Source organism: Rhinolophus sinicus, linkage group LG06 (assembly GCF_036562045.2).
Source record: "Rhinolophus sinicus isolate RSC01 linkage group LG06, ASM3656204v1, whole genome shotgun sequence".
In the NCBI taxonomy this organism is placed as follows: Eukaryota; Metazoa; Chordata; class Mammalia; order Chiroptera; family Rhinolophidae; genus Rhinolophus; species Rhinolophus sinicus.
The window spans coordinates 73062625-73084151 of NC_133756.1; the positions used below are offsets into that span (position 1 = coordinate 73062625).

A 21527-nucleotide genomic window follows, 5' to 3' on the forward strand; every position below is an offset into this window, starting at 1 on the left:
GATGAAATTTTCAGTGTCCCTAGTAATGCTCTATTGGGACACAGCTGGACACACCTACTCACCTGTGTCTATGGCTGTTCTGACACCAAAATGGCAGAACTGACTCTGCAACGGAGACCAGACAGACGGCCAAACCTAAAACATTACCTCACGAAACAAGTTTGCCGCTCCTGACCCAGAACCTGCTTCCCCTTCCCCAGACCCTTCACCACTAACTCTCATTTATTCTTCACGTCTCAGAGTAGGAGGCCTTTCTGAAGACTCCCCGAGGCACACTAGATGCCACCTCCCTGTTCCCACAGCACGATGCACGCCCTTCTTCAGAGCAAGTGTCTGTTACACCTTAACTGCGGATTACCTGTCCACGTTCTCCATCTCACTGTAAGATCCATGAAGGCAGGCACCATCTCCAGCTTTACATTTCTATCACTACTTGGTAGTACCAGGTGTTCAGTAAATAGTGAATGAATGAACGAAGACCTGAACCACGTGGAAATTCTCCCTTTATGCCAATGAACTCGACTGATTTCAAAGGATAAAGGAACCCAGAGAATATTTGTTTTTCTGAAACCTTATATCCCTTGGCCTTTCTCTTCTCTCTCTATGGTGATTCTCTTACATTATCTTAATTTAATTTTAACATTGACAATGCCAAAATCTCTTACAAAGCTCTCTTATACTTTCCAATCTTTTATGTCCAACTATCTCCTAGATATGTCTACCTGGATGTCTCAGAGGCACTTCAAACTTAAGAGCTGCAAAGAACCTCCATACCCTTCTCTCTCCAGCTGTAAAACAGCACCATGAATCCCTGAGACAACCTCAGCACTACCCTCAGCATCTCCCTTTTGCTCACCCTCCTTCCATCCAATCCACACACAGATACAGCTGGTGCACCCCAGAAATATCCTTGCAATCCACCTTCTCTTCTCAGTCTCTACTGTCGCTGCTAAAAATCACGACAGCATTTTCTGATCTGGATTAACAGCTATCTTCCTATTACCACTTCTTCACTGTTCTGGAATTCTCTTGGAAAAAAAAAAACTAAATCTGATCATATCACTTCCCTACTTAAAAATCTCTACTGGGAAAAAAAATGAGGATTATTCATAGAAGAGAAAATGAAACGCTTCTTAAACACATAAAAAGAAAATGCAAATAGAAATAAAATATCAGAATTATAAAAATAATAAGTAAATAATAAATAATGACAAAAGAAAATACAAGAAACACAAATTAAAATGACCTTTAGATATAGTTTTTATCTGTCAGATTGGCAAACACCCAAATGCCTGCTCACACACAGGCTGGTGGGGTGTGAGGAAACAAGCACTCGCACACCACAGGGAGGAATGGAAACAGGCAGCCTGACGTGGTTATCTGTCAGAGCCACGTGATAGGCATGATGTCTATAAAAATTATAAACTCATATAACCTTTGACCTAGCAATTCCACTTCAAGAAACGAATCTCACAGAGATACCTGCATATGAAATGTGACATGTGCACACATCTACTCACTGAAACACTATTTTAATAGCAAAAGATTGGACACCACACAAAATGCCACCAACTCTGCATTGGTTCAATACATTATGGCTCATATGCTGAATGGCAAAGCAGGCATCTATGGATATGAATGAGTATGCTCTCCAACCTACAAAGATCTCTAAAATACACAGTAAGTGAAAGAGAAAATTGTAAAATAACATAGTATACTACTTTCCTTAGGAAGGAAGAAACAGAGCATACATTTGTATTTTCATTAAAAACCTGAAGGAGAAAGAGAGAGAGAGAGAGAAAGAGAGAGAGAGAGACAGAAGCAAAAGCAGAGGAAGGAAGAGTGCACACACATATCTGCCCGCCAGCCCCTAAGTGCATGAGTTACCTAGAAAATAAATTTACATAGTACACGGACAGGCTGCCTTCTACTTTGCCCATCCCTCACCCTCCAAAAGAAATACCTATTGGCTGCAATAATCAAGCCCATGCTCCTAAACTTTGCAAACAACGTCCATCACACTCCAGGCCCCTCTGGATTCGCCCCACACACATACTGCCCAATCACATGGAAATTCCCTGTCCTCAAACATTCCAGATCTTTCAGAAGTTTGTATCTCTGAATATGCTGCCCTTTCTGCAAAAAAGGCCCCATATCTTTTCTTATCCCGGCAATGTCCTAAGCATTCTGCCTGATCAAGGTGAAGTAACACCTTTTTAGGTAAACTCTTCCGGGGCAACTTCGCTGACTCCTACCTGCTCTCCATGTGGTGTGATAACACGTTTCCGGGGCGCCGTGTGCTCTGTGTGCTATCTCCTGCATCAGACCCTTAGCTCCTTGAAGACAGGAGCTCTGCCTCACTCATCCTCACTAACCAAGCATCCACCTTTCCAACAACGGCTACCTGCCTACCTCACCCTTCCCTCAATAAACATTTGATGAATATTCCGCCCTCCTGGGTAACAGGTGCTTTCACCTAACAAACTGCACTTGTCTCAATAAGGACCTTGAGGCAGACGGCATTATTAGTCAGGAATCATTCTGTGCCTCTCAAATCAGATCTGCACTGGTTCCCCATCACACACAACTAAAATTGCCTCATTAGACAACATTAACTCCTCATATACAAAATAAGGGTATTAGACCAGATCATGGTTCTTAACTTTTTTAAGCCACAGGACTCTTTGAGAATCTAATGAAAAATGTAATTACTCTCCCTTGCCCCACCGTCCTCCCACCCCAAATGTCCCTACACAAATGGTGAAAAAAGTTGACAAGTAACTTCAGGGTATTCACAGTATGATGTCCCACTTTAACATTCCATGGAGGATGGAAGGGTTAAAGTGAGGGGAGAAAGGATCTAATACTTTTTGATCACTTACTATACACCAGACGCCATGCTAAGCACATTATATGCATGAATTCATTTCTCTTCATCACAAACCAAGGCGGTACATATTATTATTCTCGTTTCATAGATTAGGTACTGAGATTTGTCAGTGCAGGTCTGTCTTTCTGGCCAAAAGCTGCTGATATTTTCTGTACAGACACGCACATCTACCTCACAGTGGTCACGGAAACCAGGCAGCAGTAGCCAGTAAGGAGCAGAATAAGCAAGTCCCATGAGACCCCGTCCTTTCTGTTCCCCACCTTTTCCCCAGTGACAAAGAATTTAAGTGCAACTAATGAGCAGCTCCAACACACAGCACCTTCAAGGGCTAACAGAGAAATAACCAGCCACAGACAAGGAAGAATGGCTTCAATCAAATGACTCAACTACAAAGTCCCACACCCAAAGAAAGGGAGCTACACAGAGACCACTCAGGTGTGCTCCGTGAGAGGCATGTCTCTGGGACATACAACCAATGTAGCCAACTCCTCAACCAGCTGTTTTCCCAGGGGCAGTCACACCTGGCCTAGGATCAGAGCAAGCCTGTTCCAGGACGGCCAGAACAATGGTGTACAAGAGGTAAGAACCATCTTCAGCACACGCATTTCATCCAGGAACGCATCCAGGTTTTGTAGGGCTCGAAGCCTACACAATTCAGAAGGGCTCTTTTTAAAACAGAAATGCTACTTGAACTTCAGAGGAGATCTGCCTCCTCTCTCTTAAAAAATGCCTCCATGAGGAGAAAGAAATTACACTAGTTATTTATGGTTCAGGCCTCTGAAGGTAAAGAAGGTGGGGTGGGGGGCTATGAAATTCCCCTCTAATTCTCTGGAGGGCGTATGGCGGTGAGGTACACCCAAAGGTTCCGAGCGGCAGTTCTACCTGGGACCGCTGCAGCCACAACTATGACTGCCACGTCCACGACCTCTTCGTCGTGCCAACAGTGGGGCCCTGTGCACATGGCCTGGCGGTAACTCCTGAGTCACTCCAGTCTGGTCCCCCTCTCCCTCCTGCCCCTGGTCAGCTCCCACTCTCGTTTACAGTCTGCACTGCCCACCTGGTCTCCCTGCCTTTCAACTGACATTTCTTCCACTCACTGTCCACAGTAACACTAGTCTCTAAAACACAAACCTGACCACGTCTCTTTCCGACTTAAAATCTTTTAACCGTGTGCTACTACCGGAAGGATGAGGTTTCGGGTCTTTTATTTTGCCTTCCAAGCCCTTCTAGAGCTGACCACTACCCAGGAGACTTCAGTTTTCTCCACGTGACTCGCATGTGCCCTGGTTTTTCTAAGACTAATTGGTCGTCCCAGAAGAAGGAGCACTACCTCCCACTCTTCGTGTCTCTGCACTAGCTACGCTCTTGGCCGAGAGATTTCCTCTTCACTCTACGCCCATCACTAGGTAGGTTTACTCAATCTTTTTTGCTCAGTTCAAGCATTATAACCTCGGTGAAGCCGTACCTAGTCCCTCCGGGAACCCTTTACTCCTTACAGATGACCACGGCACCAGGGCCACAGAAGATGACCTGTCAGTCTCCACCACTGGACCAGAAGTCCCTCCCAGGCAGAAACCACCTCTGTATCTGCAGGCCGAACATGGGGCCTGCCACATCAGACTTACAAAACGTTTGCTGAAGGTGTGGACAAAGACAGCTAAGGCTGATTCTAATAAATGGAAGTACTGAATAATGGATTTTGAGAGCATTTCCTTCCTAATGACTTCAAAGCCCACAACCCTTAATTTCCAGGGTTCCACAGACAAATAGTCTAAAATACCAAATGAGTGTTCTAGATTCTGTATGTTAATATCAGCTGCTTCCCCTCATACTGAAGGTACTGACCAAGGTAAAATGAAAAAAGAAGATTTACTATACTTTGGTGTTACTTCCGCCAAATACACTTCTATTCGCCTCCTAGTTTACTGTCAACCCTGCAGCAATGGACAAGCATTTCCCCAGTGTCCTTCCTAAGATACACTCCACAGAAAGGACCTTTCATAAAGGGATTCTGGGGTCAACTAAGCTTAGGAAATGCTGCTCGCTCCATCTCTTAGCATAGTTATTTCTTCCTTAGCTCAGAGATGCTTTCCTGAAAGAGAGCAATAGAACTTTTTCAACTTGTTACTCTTTTCCACGTTTAGTTGGATATCAAATCTTGTTTTCTGTTAAACACCTAATAATATCCAGTATTCTGCTTCATGTACTGTGAGAACTGCTACACTTGACCAACTCCTGAATTACCCCAACTGAAAAACACAATTTGAAAATCTGGCATAAATTTTGCCTAATGACATTACTTCATTTTGCCGATGGACATAACAAAATAGCCATTTCATGAAGCCACTGCTTCTAGCCCAACGTACAGAAACAGATCTTAAAAATCATGACACCAGAAAAATAACTTAGCAGATTGTGTTTATCCCCACAGTACCATAAATAATTCCTAAACTTCCAAATTGCTTTTTTGCAAGCAAGAAAATAAAATTGAGCCATTGAAAGCACATCACTACCTGCCTGCAAAGCTGCTGCAATGATCCCATGAAGTAAGTTTCATAAATAGTTTAAATAAAATTCAATTATATGAGCACCTTTTTTTTCTTTTTTAAGTCTCTGAGAATTTCTTTAAGGAGGTGTGAGGAAGAAACCTGATTAACCCACCACATACACCACGGTCCTGCTGGGATGCAGTTTTCCATATGATGCTATAAAATAAAACTTCTCCTGTGGTTTTTACTAGTCTTAAAAACATCTCTGGTTTGTTTAGGAGGCCGAATTATGGTATGTAAAAGCTAAAAGGAAACCTAGAGGCTGTATCACCTAGGTGGTTGATTTCACAGATGAAGACACTGAGAAGCCCGGGACTTGGCCAGGACTTCCAGTTGGCTATGGGCACATCTTCTCTTGGAAGCCCTTGTGCTTCCCTCGGCATCTTCCTGCTAACTCAGGAACGCACTGAGCAGCTGAGGGCAGAGAGGCCAACGGCCAGCCCGGGAAACAGGACAGTTTCCCTCCACATTTGACTGTTTCAATGAACCTGGAGAAAGAATAGCAAACATCAGGATGAGTGAGGCAGGGGCAGACACCCACTCATGTGCCCATCATTCATTTTGTAATATGTATACTGAGTGTCTATGGCGTTGACAGGCATTGCTCTAGGAACCAGGAATACAACAGTGATCAAAATCAAAAAATTCCCTGTTCTCATGAAGCTTACATTCATTCTAGTGATTCTCGAGTTTTCTACCTGAGACTCATTAAGGTCAGACACCTAGCACTAAAAAGGTTATACTGAGAAAGCAGGCGCACACACATGCACACACAATATTCCATGTCAGCAGCATTTGAAAAAACTCCAATGGGAAGGGCCTTCTAGATAAATCCCGCCCCCAATCTCAGTCTAGCTTAGGGAACAACCACTACACAAATTAAAATACTGGGAATCTATTTCAATGGCTTCTCGGGGAGGGAGGAAAAGAGAAAAAGTCAAGCTCTTGTCAAACCATCTTTCTCACGATGCTAGAAAGGGAGGCAGTAAGGACAAAGCTCGAAAGAAATAAATGGATTCTGTGTAATTGTACTGGAAGAGAGACTCTTCAGCACACCTTAAGCCATGGGTAAGCTGAGAAAAAATATGCAGGACAACCGCAAGGTACATTTTATCAGACAGCTACTGCGACAGACAAACCACTACAAATGTCAGTGGTGTGTAACAGCCACGTGTAGTGGGCTGGGGCTCAGCTGGTCCAGACTGAGACGGGCTTCGGGCTCCGGGGTGGTTCAGGTCCACTCCACATGCTTCTGACTGTTCTAGAACCAGCAGGCGACGCATGTTCATCTTGGAACAAAGGTGGAAACAGAAGAGGACAAAACCAACTGCCAAGTATATTTCAAGTCTCTGTTTGTATTACATCTGCTCAAGTCCCTTTAGCCAAAGTAGTCAGGTGGCCGAACCAAACAACAGCACAGCAGAGGAAGTATAATCTTCCCACAGTGGAAAGTGCTTAAGTCACAGGCAGAGCGCAAGGAGTAGGGCGAGAACTGGAAGCAACAATGGAGTCTGATGAAAGAAATGACCATTTGTAACAATCCAAAATTGCCAAATGTCCATTTCTTTCCACTCCGAACTTCTTATTTGGAAACTCACAAACTTCTCCATCAGCTTTAAAGTGTCAAAAGCTAATAGTTGGATTGTATCCTTGGGGTTACTGTCTCATGAATGGGGGAGAAAATAGGAAAAAGGAAAGCAGCTGGAAAAACAATGGAAAATTCCGTTTACATTGAAGGGGGAAAGACTGAGGAATTAAATGACAATTGCCTTATATTTGTCAAATACACAAGACCTCAGACATTGAAAATAATACACAGAACAGAGTCTCTGCTTTCCAGAATTCTATGCATAACAATTATGCCTCAGATAGTATGCAACACATATGATAACAGCTGCAAAAATATCAGAAATGGATACACATACCACGACTTGAATCAAGCTACCAACACCTTTACTTTCATTGCAATAAAAGAAATACTGAGCAGGATTAGAAAGAAGTAAAAAATATTCCAGGAAATAAATCAAATTCTGTGCAAACAGTACAGCTGCAGTCACCAAGCAAACCCCAAGCTTCATTTTCAGTCAAACAAGCGCAGTCTGGAGCACACCTTCCCAACTAAAAGGGGAACACAGTGGGACCAAAACTGACAGCGTTAGGAGAGAAAGGGTAGAGGTTTGAAAGCCATTAAATCTTCAGAATCCCCATGCTGAAAATATGAATGATATAGCAATACCATCAGAGACTCAAACTACCAGAATCAAGCATGACAAGCAGAAGGGTTATCGTTGCCGAACTTGTCAACTTACACCCACTCACATTCCCTGACAAGGTGACATTTTGGAGAATGATGTTATATAAAGAAACCTAAAGCTACTCAAGAAAGAAATATGTATATTCCATTTATGAAAGAGCAACTTAGAAAAAAAAAGAAAAGCCACAAACCTGGAGAATACAATTGTAATGTATAAAAATGACAAATGATTAGTATAATAGTTCCTCCCACACCATCCATGGTTTTGCTTTCCATGGTTTCAGTTACCATGGTCAACTTCAGTCCAAAGATATTAACTGGAAAATTCCAGAAATAAACAATTCCTAAGTTTAAATTGTGCGCCATTCTGAGCAGCGTGATGGAAGCTTGGGCGTCCCTCTCCATCCCACCAGGACGTGAACCATCCCTTTGTCCAGCGTATCCACACTGTATATATGACCTGCCCATTAGTCACTGAATAGCATCGCAGTTATCAGATCAGCTGTCGTGGTATCACAGTGCTTGTGTTCCGGTAACACTTATTTTACTTAATGATGGCCCCAAAGTACAAGAGGAGTCATACTAGCAATTTGGACATGCCAAAAAAAGCCATAAGTCCTTCCTTGAAGTGAAAAGGTAAAACTTTTTGACTTAATATAGCATTTTATCATCTTACATCATCATCATCAGAACGGTGAGTAAAATATTTTGAGAGAGTGAGAGACCACATAACTTTATTGGAGTACACTGTTATAAATGTTCTATTTTATTATTCGTTATTGTTGTTAATCTCTTACTGTGCCTAATATATAAATTAAACTTTACCATAACTATGTTTGTATAAGAAAAAAAGTAGTATACAAGGTCAGACAATTAAGTTCGCGAACTTGTTGCAATGCTGTTGCTAACCTGTTTTGATATCAGAGAGATTATTCATTATGAATTTGTACCAACTGGACAAACCAAGTTTACTATTTGGAAGTACTGAAAAGGTTGCCTGAAAAAGTTAGACAACCTGAACTTCTTGCCAACAATTCATGGCTCTTGCATCACGACAATGCACCAGCTCACACGGCACTGTCTGCGAGGGAGTTTTTAGCCAGTAAACAAATAACTGTATTGGAACACCCTCCCTACACACCTGATCTGGCCCCCATGATTTATTTCTTTATCTGAAGATAAAGGAAATATTAAAAGGAAGACATTTTGCTGACATTCCGGACATCAAAGGTAATATGACAACAGCTCTGATGGCCATTCCAGAAAAAGAGTTCCAAAATTGCTTTGAAGGGTGGACTAGGCACTGGTGTTGGTGCATAGCTTCCCAAGGGGAGTACTTCAAAGGTGACTGTAGTGATATTCAGCAATGAGGTATGTAGCACTTTTTCTAGGACGAGTTCTCGAAATTAATTGTCAGACCTCATATATAGGGTTCAGTCCTACCTGTGGTTTTATCCACTGGGGTCCTGGAAGGTATCCCCCATGTGTAAAGGAAGAGACACAAACCACTGTATTCAGAAAAAATGATGAATTTCTTCCAATCAATTAAAAAAAAAGGCAAACAGAAAAGTAAGCCGCCACCCAAAAATGAACAAAAGAAAAACTATTAAGTGTCAGATAAATATATAAAAATGTGTTCAACCTTAATAGTAATTAGGCAAATGCAAATTAAACCACAGTGAGATACGATTTTAAACTCAGCAGCCTGGCAAAGTGCAACTCACTTTGTGCAAGTCAAGTGGTGATGAGAATGCAGAGCAACAAGAACTTTCACACAGGCTCAAGTCAGTAGAAAGGGGCCAATTGTTTTAGGAAAGAATCCAGTGCTATCCAATGAAATGAAAGATGCTCATAAGTACTGATTTAGCAATTTCACTGCTAAATAAAATATACCTTAGAGAAATCCCTACACCTATATGTACAAGATGTACAAGTTTGGCAGTAGCATTTGTAATAGTAAAAAAAATTGGCAACAATGAAGTGTCCATTAATAAATGGATGAATAAACTGGTATATTTATCCAACAGAATTTAAGCACTGAAAAATGAATGTACTAAAACTCTACATGTAACATAGATGAACTTCCCAATATTGCATGAAAAACTAAAGTCATGAAAGGATCCCATCTGTTAAAGTTTAAAACCCAGCAAAAGTTAACTTGTTTTACAAAATACAAAATACATATTAAAACTATAATAAAACTATAATAAAAATCAAGATAGTAAAGCAAAATTCAGATTAGTAATTGCTCACAGGAAGGAGGGAAAGAGGAAGATACTAACAAGGAGGGATACATAGGGGCCTTCAACTGTATAATGTTGTATTTCTTAAACAAGTTGGTAGACACTGGATTGATAGCTACAATAAAGGATTGGAAGATAGGAAGATAGATAGATAGATAAGTGGAGAAAAATATAAGGATAAAGTATTTCAACAAAAAAGTTAAGGAAAAATAATTTTTAAAAATAGGGAGACATGAGCATGTTTATGGCAAAGAGTAAAAAACGGATAGAAAAACAAAGTTGGAGGACTCACACTTCCTAATTTCAAAACTGACTACAAAGCTACAGGAATCAAAACAGTGCGGTACTAAATGTGAGGACAGAAATACAGAACAATGGAACACAATCGCAAGTCCAGAAATAAACTGCTACATCTGTTATAACTCATACATCTGTTATAACTGATACAGTCAATTGATTTTCAACAGGGGTGCCAAGATCTTTCAATGAGGAAAGAATAGCTTCTTTAACAAATGGTGCTGGAACAACTGGATTTCCACATGCAAAAGAATGAAGCTCTACTCACACCATATACAAAAATCACCACAAAATGGATCAATGTCCTAAATGTAGGAGCTAAAATCACAAAACTCCTAGGAAAAAATATAGGGATAAATCTTCTTGACCATAGATTGGGCATTAGACGTAGATATGACACCAAAAGAGGTGCAAGAGAAAAAAAGAAGAGATAAATTAGACTACACGAGATGAATTAATTCTAAGATGGGAACAGTATGAAGCATATGTACAAGCTTTGGAGGGCAAGTACACAGATCTTCACTCAAATGATGTAACTGGCTTAAGGGAGAAGAAAAACTAAAGCAACAACAGCAGAGTCTGCATGCAGGGAAAACATCCTTGTAATACGACTATCAACCAAGGAGCAAGAGATGCAAGAGGGTACCCCTCAAATCCAGCAGCCTAATGTGGCCCAGCTGAGATCAACAATGGTAGACCCAGCGATCAACTTGTTTTTCCTAAAAATGAAAGGTGAATTGGAACAGACTGAAGACAAACTGGAACAAGCCCAAAATGAACTGCGTGCCTGGAAGTTTATGCCTGACAGCCAAACAGGCATAAAGTTAACGGCGAAGTGTCGAATGCTTATCCAGGAGAACCAAGGGCTTGGAAGGCAGCTGTCCCAGGGTTGTACTGCACAGCTTGAAGCGGAGTTGGCTTTACAGAAGAAATATAGTGAGGAGCTTAAAAGCAGTCAGGATGAACTGAATGACTTCATCATCAACTTGACGAAGTAGAGGGTATGCAGAGTACAATTCTACTTCTTCAGCAACAACTGAAGCAGACACACCAACAGCCGACTCAAGCCCCAGCCCCAAGTGCCAGCAGGACTACAGCTTCTGGGCCTGTAGAACAGGCAGAGACCACAGGTAAAGACTCACTCGGCTGGCCCACAGGCCAAGTAATGGCAGGTCCTCCTGGCAGCGGTCACCTGGGTCTGGGTTTCACAGGGAGGGGGACACAGTTGAAGATGACTGGCCTTTTTTCTCCAGGAAATGGTAATAAGGCCGCCAACAGCTCGGAGGAGAGAACTGGCAGAGGAGGTAGTAGTTAAGTAAACCAACTCAATGCAGGCTATGAAAGTGTAGACTCTCCCACGGGCAGTGAAAACGCTCACACACCACTTCTATCATGACCCTCAAGAGGAGAAAACAGGGAGTGGGAAAGGTCACCAAACTGTGGGTTCCCGCCATGTTCAGAATGGCTTGGACTCAAGTGTCAATGCACAGGGTTCAGTTTTGTAATATTTTTTCCAGCAAATTTTTATACAGTGTCATTTAATTTGGAAGAGGATACTGTCCAGAAAATTAACGCATACTTTTGTCACAAAAAATTTATTTTTCGTGGGTGTGTTTTTGTTGTTTTATGTTTGTTTGTTCGTTTTTTCCCCTTTGCTTCAATACCTCTGCCACTTTGGATATGGTAACAGTTAATTACTCTGTTGCTAACAGGACATTTTGTATAGGGTCAGGTTATTTTTATACGAGTTAATGTGAAGTTGTAAATGAAAATCTTTCCTTCAAGTATAACATAATGATGTCTGTATAAACCTGTGGCTATCTGGAACCTGAGTGGTGTGAGAGCATCTCACGCACGCTGTCCGTAGACCTCTGCGCCATTGAGACCTGTTAGCGCAGATGTGGGTTTGAGACTGCCAAGTTTGCCCAGCAGAGTACTGCATCGCTAAAAGCTGGACTTGTTGATGGAGTCCTATAGTAGTTTCAGTGTGAGATGCAGTTTTTTCCACCATACATTTGTGCATTTTCTCTTTAGGTGACTGAATGTTTAAAAAATTTGTGTACCTAGTTACTCAGTTTTTATGAACTGTTGTACCCTATTAATGCATATTGCTCTGTGACTCCAGTATATCTTAACCTGTGCTAAACCAAACCTAAATAAAGATTTTTATTGTAACGCAAAAAAAAAAATTCAAAGTGTAATTCTATTTTTGTAAAATGCATATTTTACATATATATTATTAGGTATATCTGATCATTCTGTATATGTGTATTTTAAAGTTTTATCTAAGTGACAATGGAATTACTTTTTTCCTTTTACATTTTATTTTCTTAATTTTTCAGTGACTATAGATTGCTTTCATATTAGAAAAAAATCTCGCCATCTTATCCATTTTGAAAAGAGAAAACGAACAAAGTCTAAGTATTATTCGAACAGACATCTCTATTCTGACAGCTTGAAAATATGCCTCCTGGAGCAACTACAAGGCAAAACCTACACACGGGGCTGATACATATTTGTTTGCTTCTCTGAAAGACTGACTTCAAAAAGGGAGAAAGTTAGGATAAAAGAAAGGAAAGGAGAGAGGAAGAGAGAAAAGGGAAGGGAGAGAGGAAGGAAGAGAAAGAGCTAGAGTTGGCCAGATCTTAATAGTCTCATCTGGCTGTTTTACCTCAAAAATTCACAGTGCTTATTTCTGATTCATAAAGTCGATGGATTAAATACACAGTAGATCCAATACAGCCACACTTTTCTGGTGCCACACAGTTGTCATGCAATTATCCTTTTCCCTGGAGTGTCCTCACAACCCAACCTAGTGTTTGTTCAGCTCCACTAAGGGGCATAAGACCACTATCCCTCACTCTGATCACAGCTCAAATCCCTGCACAAGTACACAAAACAACTAACAGAGTATTCTGAAAAGTAAACAAATGGACAAATTTTGATTGAGTGTCAAAACTTGGAGAAGTAACCTATACAGGATTAATTTCATGGGGGGTTTTTGTTTGCTTGTTTTCAAAGATGGGCCCTAGTTTCAGGGCTGCACAACATCAAGGGCAGCTAAGACTCAAAGAGAAACCTGTTTTTCAGTACACACGTAAAGGACTTCTGTGAGCTGGAGCAGAGAGAACCCCAAAAGAGGATGCCCTTATACAACCCACACAAGTAACGTAATCCCTTAGCTACACACACACAGCACAGGCTCAGACCAGCACAGTAACAGCTGAAAAGCTGAACAGACATGTATGTGTACCATTCAAACAAGTTTCAGACTAACCCCTGCAATGCACCTGTGCAGGACACACACAGATCAGAACCACAAAGATTTCCACTGAGATCTGAATCGCCATCCACAGGAAGCAAGTCAGAACAAGGCCTAAACCTCAGCAGGCTGATCATCTACTAAAACAAAATACCAACAGTCACCACAGGATTATAACAGAATACAGGGCATATACAATTTACCACTGGCAAGTCCAGCATACAATCCAAAATGATTTTACAAAAAATAAGGAAAAGGTTACCAATTCTTATTAGAAGTCTATCTTGAGATTACCCTGATGTTGGAACTATCAGACAGAGATTTTTGAAGCAACTATTTTAACTATACTAAACGAGGTAAAGAAAACTACATTTCAGAGAATTAAAAAACAGAAATTCTTAGCAGAGAATTAGACACAAGAAAAATAACCAATTTTTAAAACTAAACTTTTAAATAATTAGTTTTTTAAGTACTTTTTAAAATTTTTAAGTAATTTTTAAAACTAAAAAAAAAAAATCTAAAATTAAAAGAAATGTATTTGATGACTAGGCCAGCAAAGTTGGAAATGATAGAGGAAAGAATCAATGAACATGGAGATGGATCAATAGAAATTATCCAATATGAAAAACAGAAAAGATAGAAAAAAATGAGCAGTCTTGGAATCTTCTGGGATAAAAATAAAAATAAAAAACCTAATTATGGGTGCAAATTGAGTTCCAGAAGCGCAGGAGGAAGAAACTGAAACAAAGTCTTTTGGCTCTCGGAGCAGCACCATGGCGGTCAGCAAGAATAAGTGCCTTATGAAAGGTGCCAAGAAGGGAGCCAAGAAAAAAGTGTTGACCCATTTTCTAAGAAAGATTAATGTGATATGAAAGCTCCAGCTATGCTCAGTGTAAGAAATTTTGGGAAAACACTCGTCACAAAAACTTAAGGAACCAAAATCGCATCTGATGGTCTCAAGGGTCATGTCTTTTATGTGAGCCCAGCTGATCTACAGAATGATGACGTTGCATTTAGGAAATTCAAGTTAATTACTGAGGATGTTCAGGGCAAAAACTGCCTAATTTCTATGGCCTGGATCTTACCCGTGACAAAATGTGCTCCATGGTCAAAATATGGCCGATCATGATAGAAGCTTATGTTGATGTCAAGACTACCGATGTTTATTTGCTCCATCTCTTCTATGTTGGTTTCAGTAAAAAGACGCAACAATCAGACTTGGAAAACCTCTTATGCTCAGCATCAGCAGGGCTGCCAAATCCAGAAGAAGATGATGGAAATCATGACCCAAGAGGTGAAGACAAATGATTTGAAAGAAGTGGTCAATAAATTGATTCCAGATAGCATTGGAAAAGACATAGAAAAGGCTTGCCAATCTGTTTATCCACTCCATGATGTCTCTGTTAGAAAAGTCAAAATACTGAAGCCCAGGTTTAAACTGGGAAAACTCATGGAGCTTCATGGTGAAGGTAGCAGTTCTGGAAAAGCTACTGGGGATGAGACAGGTGCTAAAGTTAAATGAGCTGATGGATATGAGCTCCCAATCCAATAATCTGTTTAAAATTCAGACTTTTCACGGTGACAAATAAAATCTGTTCGGGATGTTTAAAAACAAGAAAAAAAAAATTGAAACAGAAAAGTTATCTAAAGAAATAATGACCAGAAACTTACCAAAATTGATGAAATATATAAATTTACAGATTTAAGGTAAGTGAATCTGAAAACAGGTAAACTCAAAGAAAACTGCACCTAAACACATCAACACCACACTGCTAAAAACAAAGATAACAAAAGAAATCTTGAAAGGAACAAACAGAAAAATAACACATTACACACAGGAGAACAATGAATGAAATGATTATGAGTTTCTCTATAGAAACCACAGAGGCAGAAGACAAACATTTTTAAATTGTTGAGAAAACACATCTATCAATCCCGAATCCTATACTATACTCAATAAAAATATCCTTCATGGTAAAGGTAAAAAGACATTCTCAGACAAAGGAACACTAAGAAACTCATCACCAGCAGACATGTCCTATAAGAAACACTAAGAGGGGCCGGCCCGGTGACTCAGGCGGTTGGAGCTCCATGCTCCTAACGCTGAAGGCTGACGGTTCGATTCCCACATGGGCCAGTGGGCTCTCAACCACAAGGTTGCCGGTTCAACTCCTCGAGTCCCGCAAGGGATGGTGGGCAGCGCCCCCTGCAACTAACAATGGAAACTAGACCTGGAGCTGAGCTGCGCCCTCTACAACTAAGATTGAAAAGACAACAACTTGACTTGGAAAAAGTCCTGGAAGTACACATTGTTCCTCAATAATAAAAAGTTCTGTTCTCCTTTCCTCCGCAAAAAAAAATCTTAAAAAAAAGAAAAAGAAAAGAAACACTAGGAGAAGTATTCCATACTGAATGGAAAGCACATCAGAAGAAAACACAGATCCTCAAGAATGAAAGAAGAACAAGAGAAATGGTAAACAACTAGGTAAATATAGAAGAATACTGTTTGCCTATTAAGTTCTTTAAAGTCCATGATTATTTAAAGAAAAAAGTTTTAACACTGAATGGTACAGTTTTTAATGTATGTAGACATAATACACGTACCTAAAACAACATAAAGGTAACCGAGGAAGGGGATGGGTATGGCTAGAATGTGTATTTTAATGTAAATAAAACAGACTTCAAGAAAAAGAAAATTACCAGAGATAAAGATGGATATTTCATAATGCTAAAATTTATGCAGAAGACCTAACAGTAATATAAGTATATACACCTAATAATATAGCTTCAAAAAACTTGAAGAAAAATTGATAGAATAAAAGAGCAAAACAGAAAAGTCCATAACCACAGTAGAAAATCTTAAGTCTTTTCTGAGAACTTGATAGAATACTAAGACCAAAATAATCAGTAAACATAAAAGAGCTGAACGCTCTTCAATTACATTGATCTATTTGCTATTCATAGACCATTCCACTCCTACGTTTTTTCTCAAGAGAAATAGAAACATGTCCACACAAAGGCTTTTATACAAATATTCACAACAGCATTATTTGTAATAGCCCCAAACTGGGAACAACCTAAATGCCCGTCAATTGTCTGGAGATAGGGTAGAGAGAGGAACAGATTACAAAAAGGGCCCGAAGAGACATTGGTTCCGATGGAAACGTTTAATATCTTGATTATAATGATGATTTTGAAGGTTTATATGTCAAAAATGGATCAAATTGTACACTTTAAATATACGTAGTTCATAAAACTTTAATTATACCCCAAAATTAAGGAAAATATTCTACCTATCCTAAAGACAGCGTTTTCAAGGCATGGTCTGAATACAGGTCATTCACAAGAATTATCCAAGGTATTTGCTTAAAATTCACAACTTGGTCCGCACCCCAGACCTACAGAATCTGACACTCAATAAGCAGACATTTTAAATAAGCTCCCAGTTTATTACTAGGCACACATCTGACAACCACTGTTTAAGACCCAGTTCAAATGCCACCTCCTGCACAATGCCTCCACTGATTTAACTGATAGACAAGAGTTCCCTCTTCACATCTCCCAAAACTCCATCTCAAGAATGGCACGTAAACACCTATGCTCTAATTACATCATCTTACCTTCCCTACTACATTAGAGTTTTATGGGGAGAAATCACATCATCTTGATTTTTGTGCCGTCCTCTTTGTCTGCCTTACAGTGCCTCGCATACAAAGGATGCTAAGTATAGGAATGGTATGTCTGCTTATATACAGAGGGTGCCAAAAAAAAAAAAGAAATGTATGCACATTTTAAGAAAGAAAAACTATTGAAATTGTAATACTCAATATATACCGATAACAAAAGATGAATACAAGTCACGTTTGACTTCTGCAATTACAAGAGGTGCTCAAAGTGGTTACCATCGGTATCCAGACACTTCTGATTATGGCGAACTACTGCTTGAGCAACGTTAACCAAAGTGTCCACTTGTAAACATTTTTTCGGCACCCCCGGTATAACACAATGCTGATACGGTCTTGGTCCACACCATCTAAAAGTTCACCAGCTTAGATCAGTACCACTGAGTGATGTTAAGTGTGGCTGTAGAGACTGACTACCAAAGAGAGGAATGAACTGGAAACAGATTTATACTTGTATAGGAGGAAAAGAAGCATGAGATATGCCCACTGAGCATCCGAGCAAAGGCAAAGCACATAACCACTTGCAAACAGGAACCTAACATATTCCGGGATGCACACTATAAATACCTCTGTCAACAGTATGCAGTCCTGAGTGTAACCAGGACGAGGCCTTAGCACATCTCCTCCAATCCCTCTTTCCTCCCATTCTGCTCACTGCACTTCTACAAATATTCACCACATGGTACTATAAACCACTTATTTTATGTCTGGGAGTCTGTGCTACTTTCAAAGGCAAGGGTAACGCTTATTTGCTTTTCTATAGCCTTAGAGGGAATTAAAAAAATATTTGACAAACAAATGAACAACAAAAAAAAAGACTGTTTAAAACTGGAAACTGTTTCATGTAGATTTTTACAAGTTTTATCCAAAAAAGTCCATTTTTAAATTTTAGCAAAGAGGTAAGGAAGATGATTCCGTTTTTAAAAAGTTATTTTCCCCTATAGAGCATTTTCTCCCCCTGGCCTAAGTACCATCTTCTATATTTCACAGGGGCTCAATAAATGGCAAATTCCTTCCTGGCATGACGGTGACACACGGTCACCCCAGTGGCAGTTTGAGATGCTCATGCTCCACACACTATCGTACCCGTCATCAGCAGCCTGAGTCAGCCACTGGGGAGAGCTGTGCAGTATTTGGGCACATGACTCAGCACTGTCCTCAAAACATCTCAAGGAAAAAACAATCACATGGTGACAACAGTCACCTCCACCCACCTCCCAATTACCAAATCCAACGGCTCTGAAAGCAATGTGAAGACACTGTGACTTAAACAAGAATTAAAGTAAAATTCTACAAGCTACCTGGAAGCGCCTGATCTTATTCTGTGCACAAAAACACGTATGTGTCATAGTCAGCTTAAATGTGCAATGAAGTGTTTTCATTGTTCAAATTAGCAATCGAATCTCATGTTTTTACTTACACGCACTTTACCACAGGAATAACATATTAGGTTGGTGCAAAAGTAATTGCAGTTTAAAAGGTTAAAAATAATTGCAAAAACCACAATTACTTTTGCACCAACTTAATACATGGTGGCGCTGCCCTTCTTTAGGGGTAACAAATAACTACAGAACCAGTAAGAATTTTGTTTGCTGTTGTGTGTTTAATTTGGTTGCAGTTCTTCATTCTATGTTAGAATAATTTACTTGAAAATAATTTCTAGCCACTTCAAAATCATGCAACTTACTACTCACGTGGCACAGCGTGATGGTTAACTTGTCAGAAAGACTTTGGCAAGTCGCATTGGCACTATGTAGCTATTTGATCCGACCACCTTTCCGAGGCTCTGTGAAATAGGGATAATGACAGCTCCACCTCAGAGCCTTGTGATCAAGGCCATGAAAAAGAAAACATGCGAAACATTTAGTGAGGGCTCAACTGATGTCTGCTGGTATCACTGCTCCATCAGCTGCTTTGGTTTCCAGTTATTTCATCACTTACCTCTGCACCTCTAAGAACTTTAAAGAAGGAGAATCTAAAACCATTAAGTTTATTGTTCCTTGGAAGTCATTTTAAAAAGGCAGGGGAGGGGAAGGAAGGGAAGAAAATGAAGAACTAGAGGGATAAAGTGTGTATAGTCAGCCTTTCCCCATGCCGTATAAACTCAGAAAGAAGAATATAAGCTGTACTTACAACACTGCCTATGGTTGGTGACTGCCAGGCACACGGTTTAAATTGTTAACTACATACGAGTATGTCAAAACCCATGCAAATCTGAGAACACAGAGCAGAACTTGGTCGTAATAAATGCAAGCTCAAACAGCAAAGCCCACACAGAATTTCTCTTCTAAAATCATCTCTTCCTTTTCTTTAGTCTCTCTCTCTCTTATAAGATATTTAAATTTTATGTATACAATTTCCCAACAACTTAAAGCACATCCTACCACCACTGTGAATCTCTCAAACATATTTGCATCTTAGGTGTCTTCTTTTTCTTCACTCTGCTATTTTCTTCAAGAATACCTGGCATGGCTGTTCTAACTGTAGAACGGCAGTCTCATTACTGTGCAGTAATCAGTTGGAAACCTGTTTCAGATAACTATATTCAACCAAGTACGGTGAGAATAAGCCTTATGGAAACCCATCAAGGCTGCTGGGAAATGTACAAGGAAGAGCAAGGCCAAGCGACGTGCAAACTGATCACCCCCCCATGTGCCTTCCCAGCTCTGCCCGACACCGAGCACTCCTGGGAGGGGGACACCCAGACTCCTTCAAACCGAAAACAAAACAAAAGAAAAACACCACACATGTATCAGAAGTGAGCTCCTACTCAGGAAGAGATTAAATCTTACATAGTTGCTCCCAGTATTTTGTGTTTTCTGTTAAGAGGTCTGTACATCGATTGGCTGGTTTTTCTGTTTCGCAGTACTCTTAATTTTCCTTTTCCCTCTAAAAGCAACCAATCAATCGAGAATCATGGATACTAAGATTAGTAAAATCAAAGGTAATCTAGTTCCAATTGGTTAGAAATCATGTTTATGAAATGTAGGACAGCCTCTGTTTAAGTATTTCCTATTAGGGGGACTCTGTTGATAAATGGCTCTAACCATTTGAATTTTTTTTAATTAGCAATTAATTTTTACTGAATGTTTACCAGGTGCCAATCCCATCCCTATGCTACGTACATTAGATGAATCACCTCCATTAATCCTCATAAGGAGACTCTGAGGGCGGTGTCACTCCACCCATTTTAACTACGACAACATCAGGCTTGCAGGGTTAAGCAACCTGCGGGAAGCACACAGCTGTCAACTGGCAGAAATCCTGCTGTTTCAGACCCGAAACCCAGGCCTCACAACTTTGACTCATAGGCCCTAATTTGCGACCTCTGTGCTCCCTTTTCTCTAATAAAGATCTACAAATATTTGAAAACTATCCAAGCAGCATTTGGCAGTGTGCCGGGCTTTCCCCAAAGCCTTCCTCGGCAGAATGGAGAGGAAGCTGTGAGCTGGCGGAGTCCAGGCCGTACAGACGGAGGTTACCTACCAGTAACAGGGGAGGGCCCGGTCTCCCACCTCCCAGCCCAAGTGACACCAAGTCCTGCGCCTCACTGCACGGCAGCTCTTCCATCTCACTGCACTCTTACTCTCTGACCCCATGACCTTACCCATGGCCTATCCACATTTCTTAGTCACCAGGAGGGGCTGCTCTTCTCCAATCTGCTGCAGGAAGCCCTGTGACCAACCCTGAACCACCGCCACTGCCCTCCAAGGCCACAGAGCTGGTCCTTCTACGGGCACTGGGTGGGGGTGGGGAGTGGGGGGAGAAGTGCGATTCGCAATTTGCATCTCTCCTGCTCCACTTACTGCTTATGCAATGAGCCCAATCTGCTCAAATGCCCAATCTCAACCCATTTCCCAGGGAGGACTTAAATTCTGAAAAAATATTTTTTTTAATTAAATTCAGATAGGGACTTTTTTTGGGATTTTCTTTATTTGTAATATAAATACAATGGTTTATTTCAATACCATTTTACTTACTGGTGTGGAAAACTGATTTATCACTTGGAAACATGTTCATATTTTTGATATCCACGCATCTAGGTATTGTTCCATCTTACAAAACGCCATATCTCTATCTATTTTTAGATGACTTCAAACCTGCCCCTACTGACACTTCTTACAAAGGGAGCTTGAACAGGTGACCATAACTCTGCCAAATACAAAAGTGAGTATTGGTATATATTTAGACCAATGGGGTATTTTTGCAAGATTTCCACTAACTAATAAATTAACTAATTAATTAATTTATTTATTTATTATATTTTCACCTTGGTTGACTTAAGGATTTGGGTTTATTTTTTTCTCCTTTTTAAAATTTAAGTATAGTTGACTTAAAAAACCCACAGC

General features: G+C 40.3%; 1 protein-coding gene and 1 pseudogene across 5 annotated transcripts in view; one reads left to right on the plus strand and one right to left on the minus strand.

Moving 5' to 3' along the window:
- LOC109434128 (pre-mRNA-splicing regulator WTAP) overlaps nt 1–11746 on the plus strand; it is a 43998-nt pseudogene extending 32252 nt beyond the window's left edge.
- The window catches only part of FARS2 (phenylalanyl-tRNA synthetase 2, mitochondrial), a 541022-nt gene that overhangs the window by 357334 nt on the left and 162161 nt on the right, over nt 1–21527 (minus strand). The window lies entirely within an intron of this gene.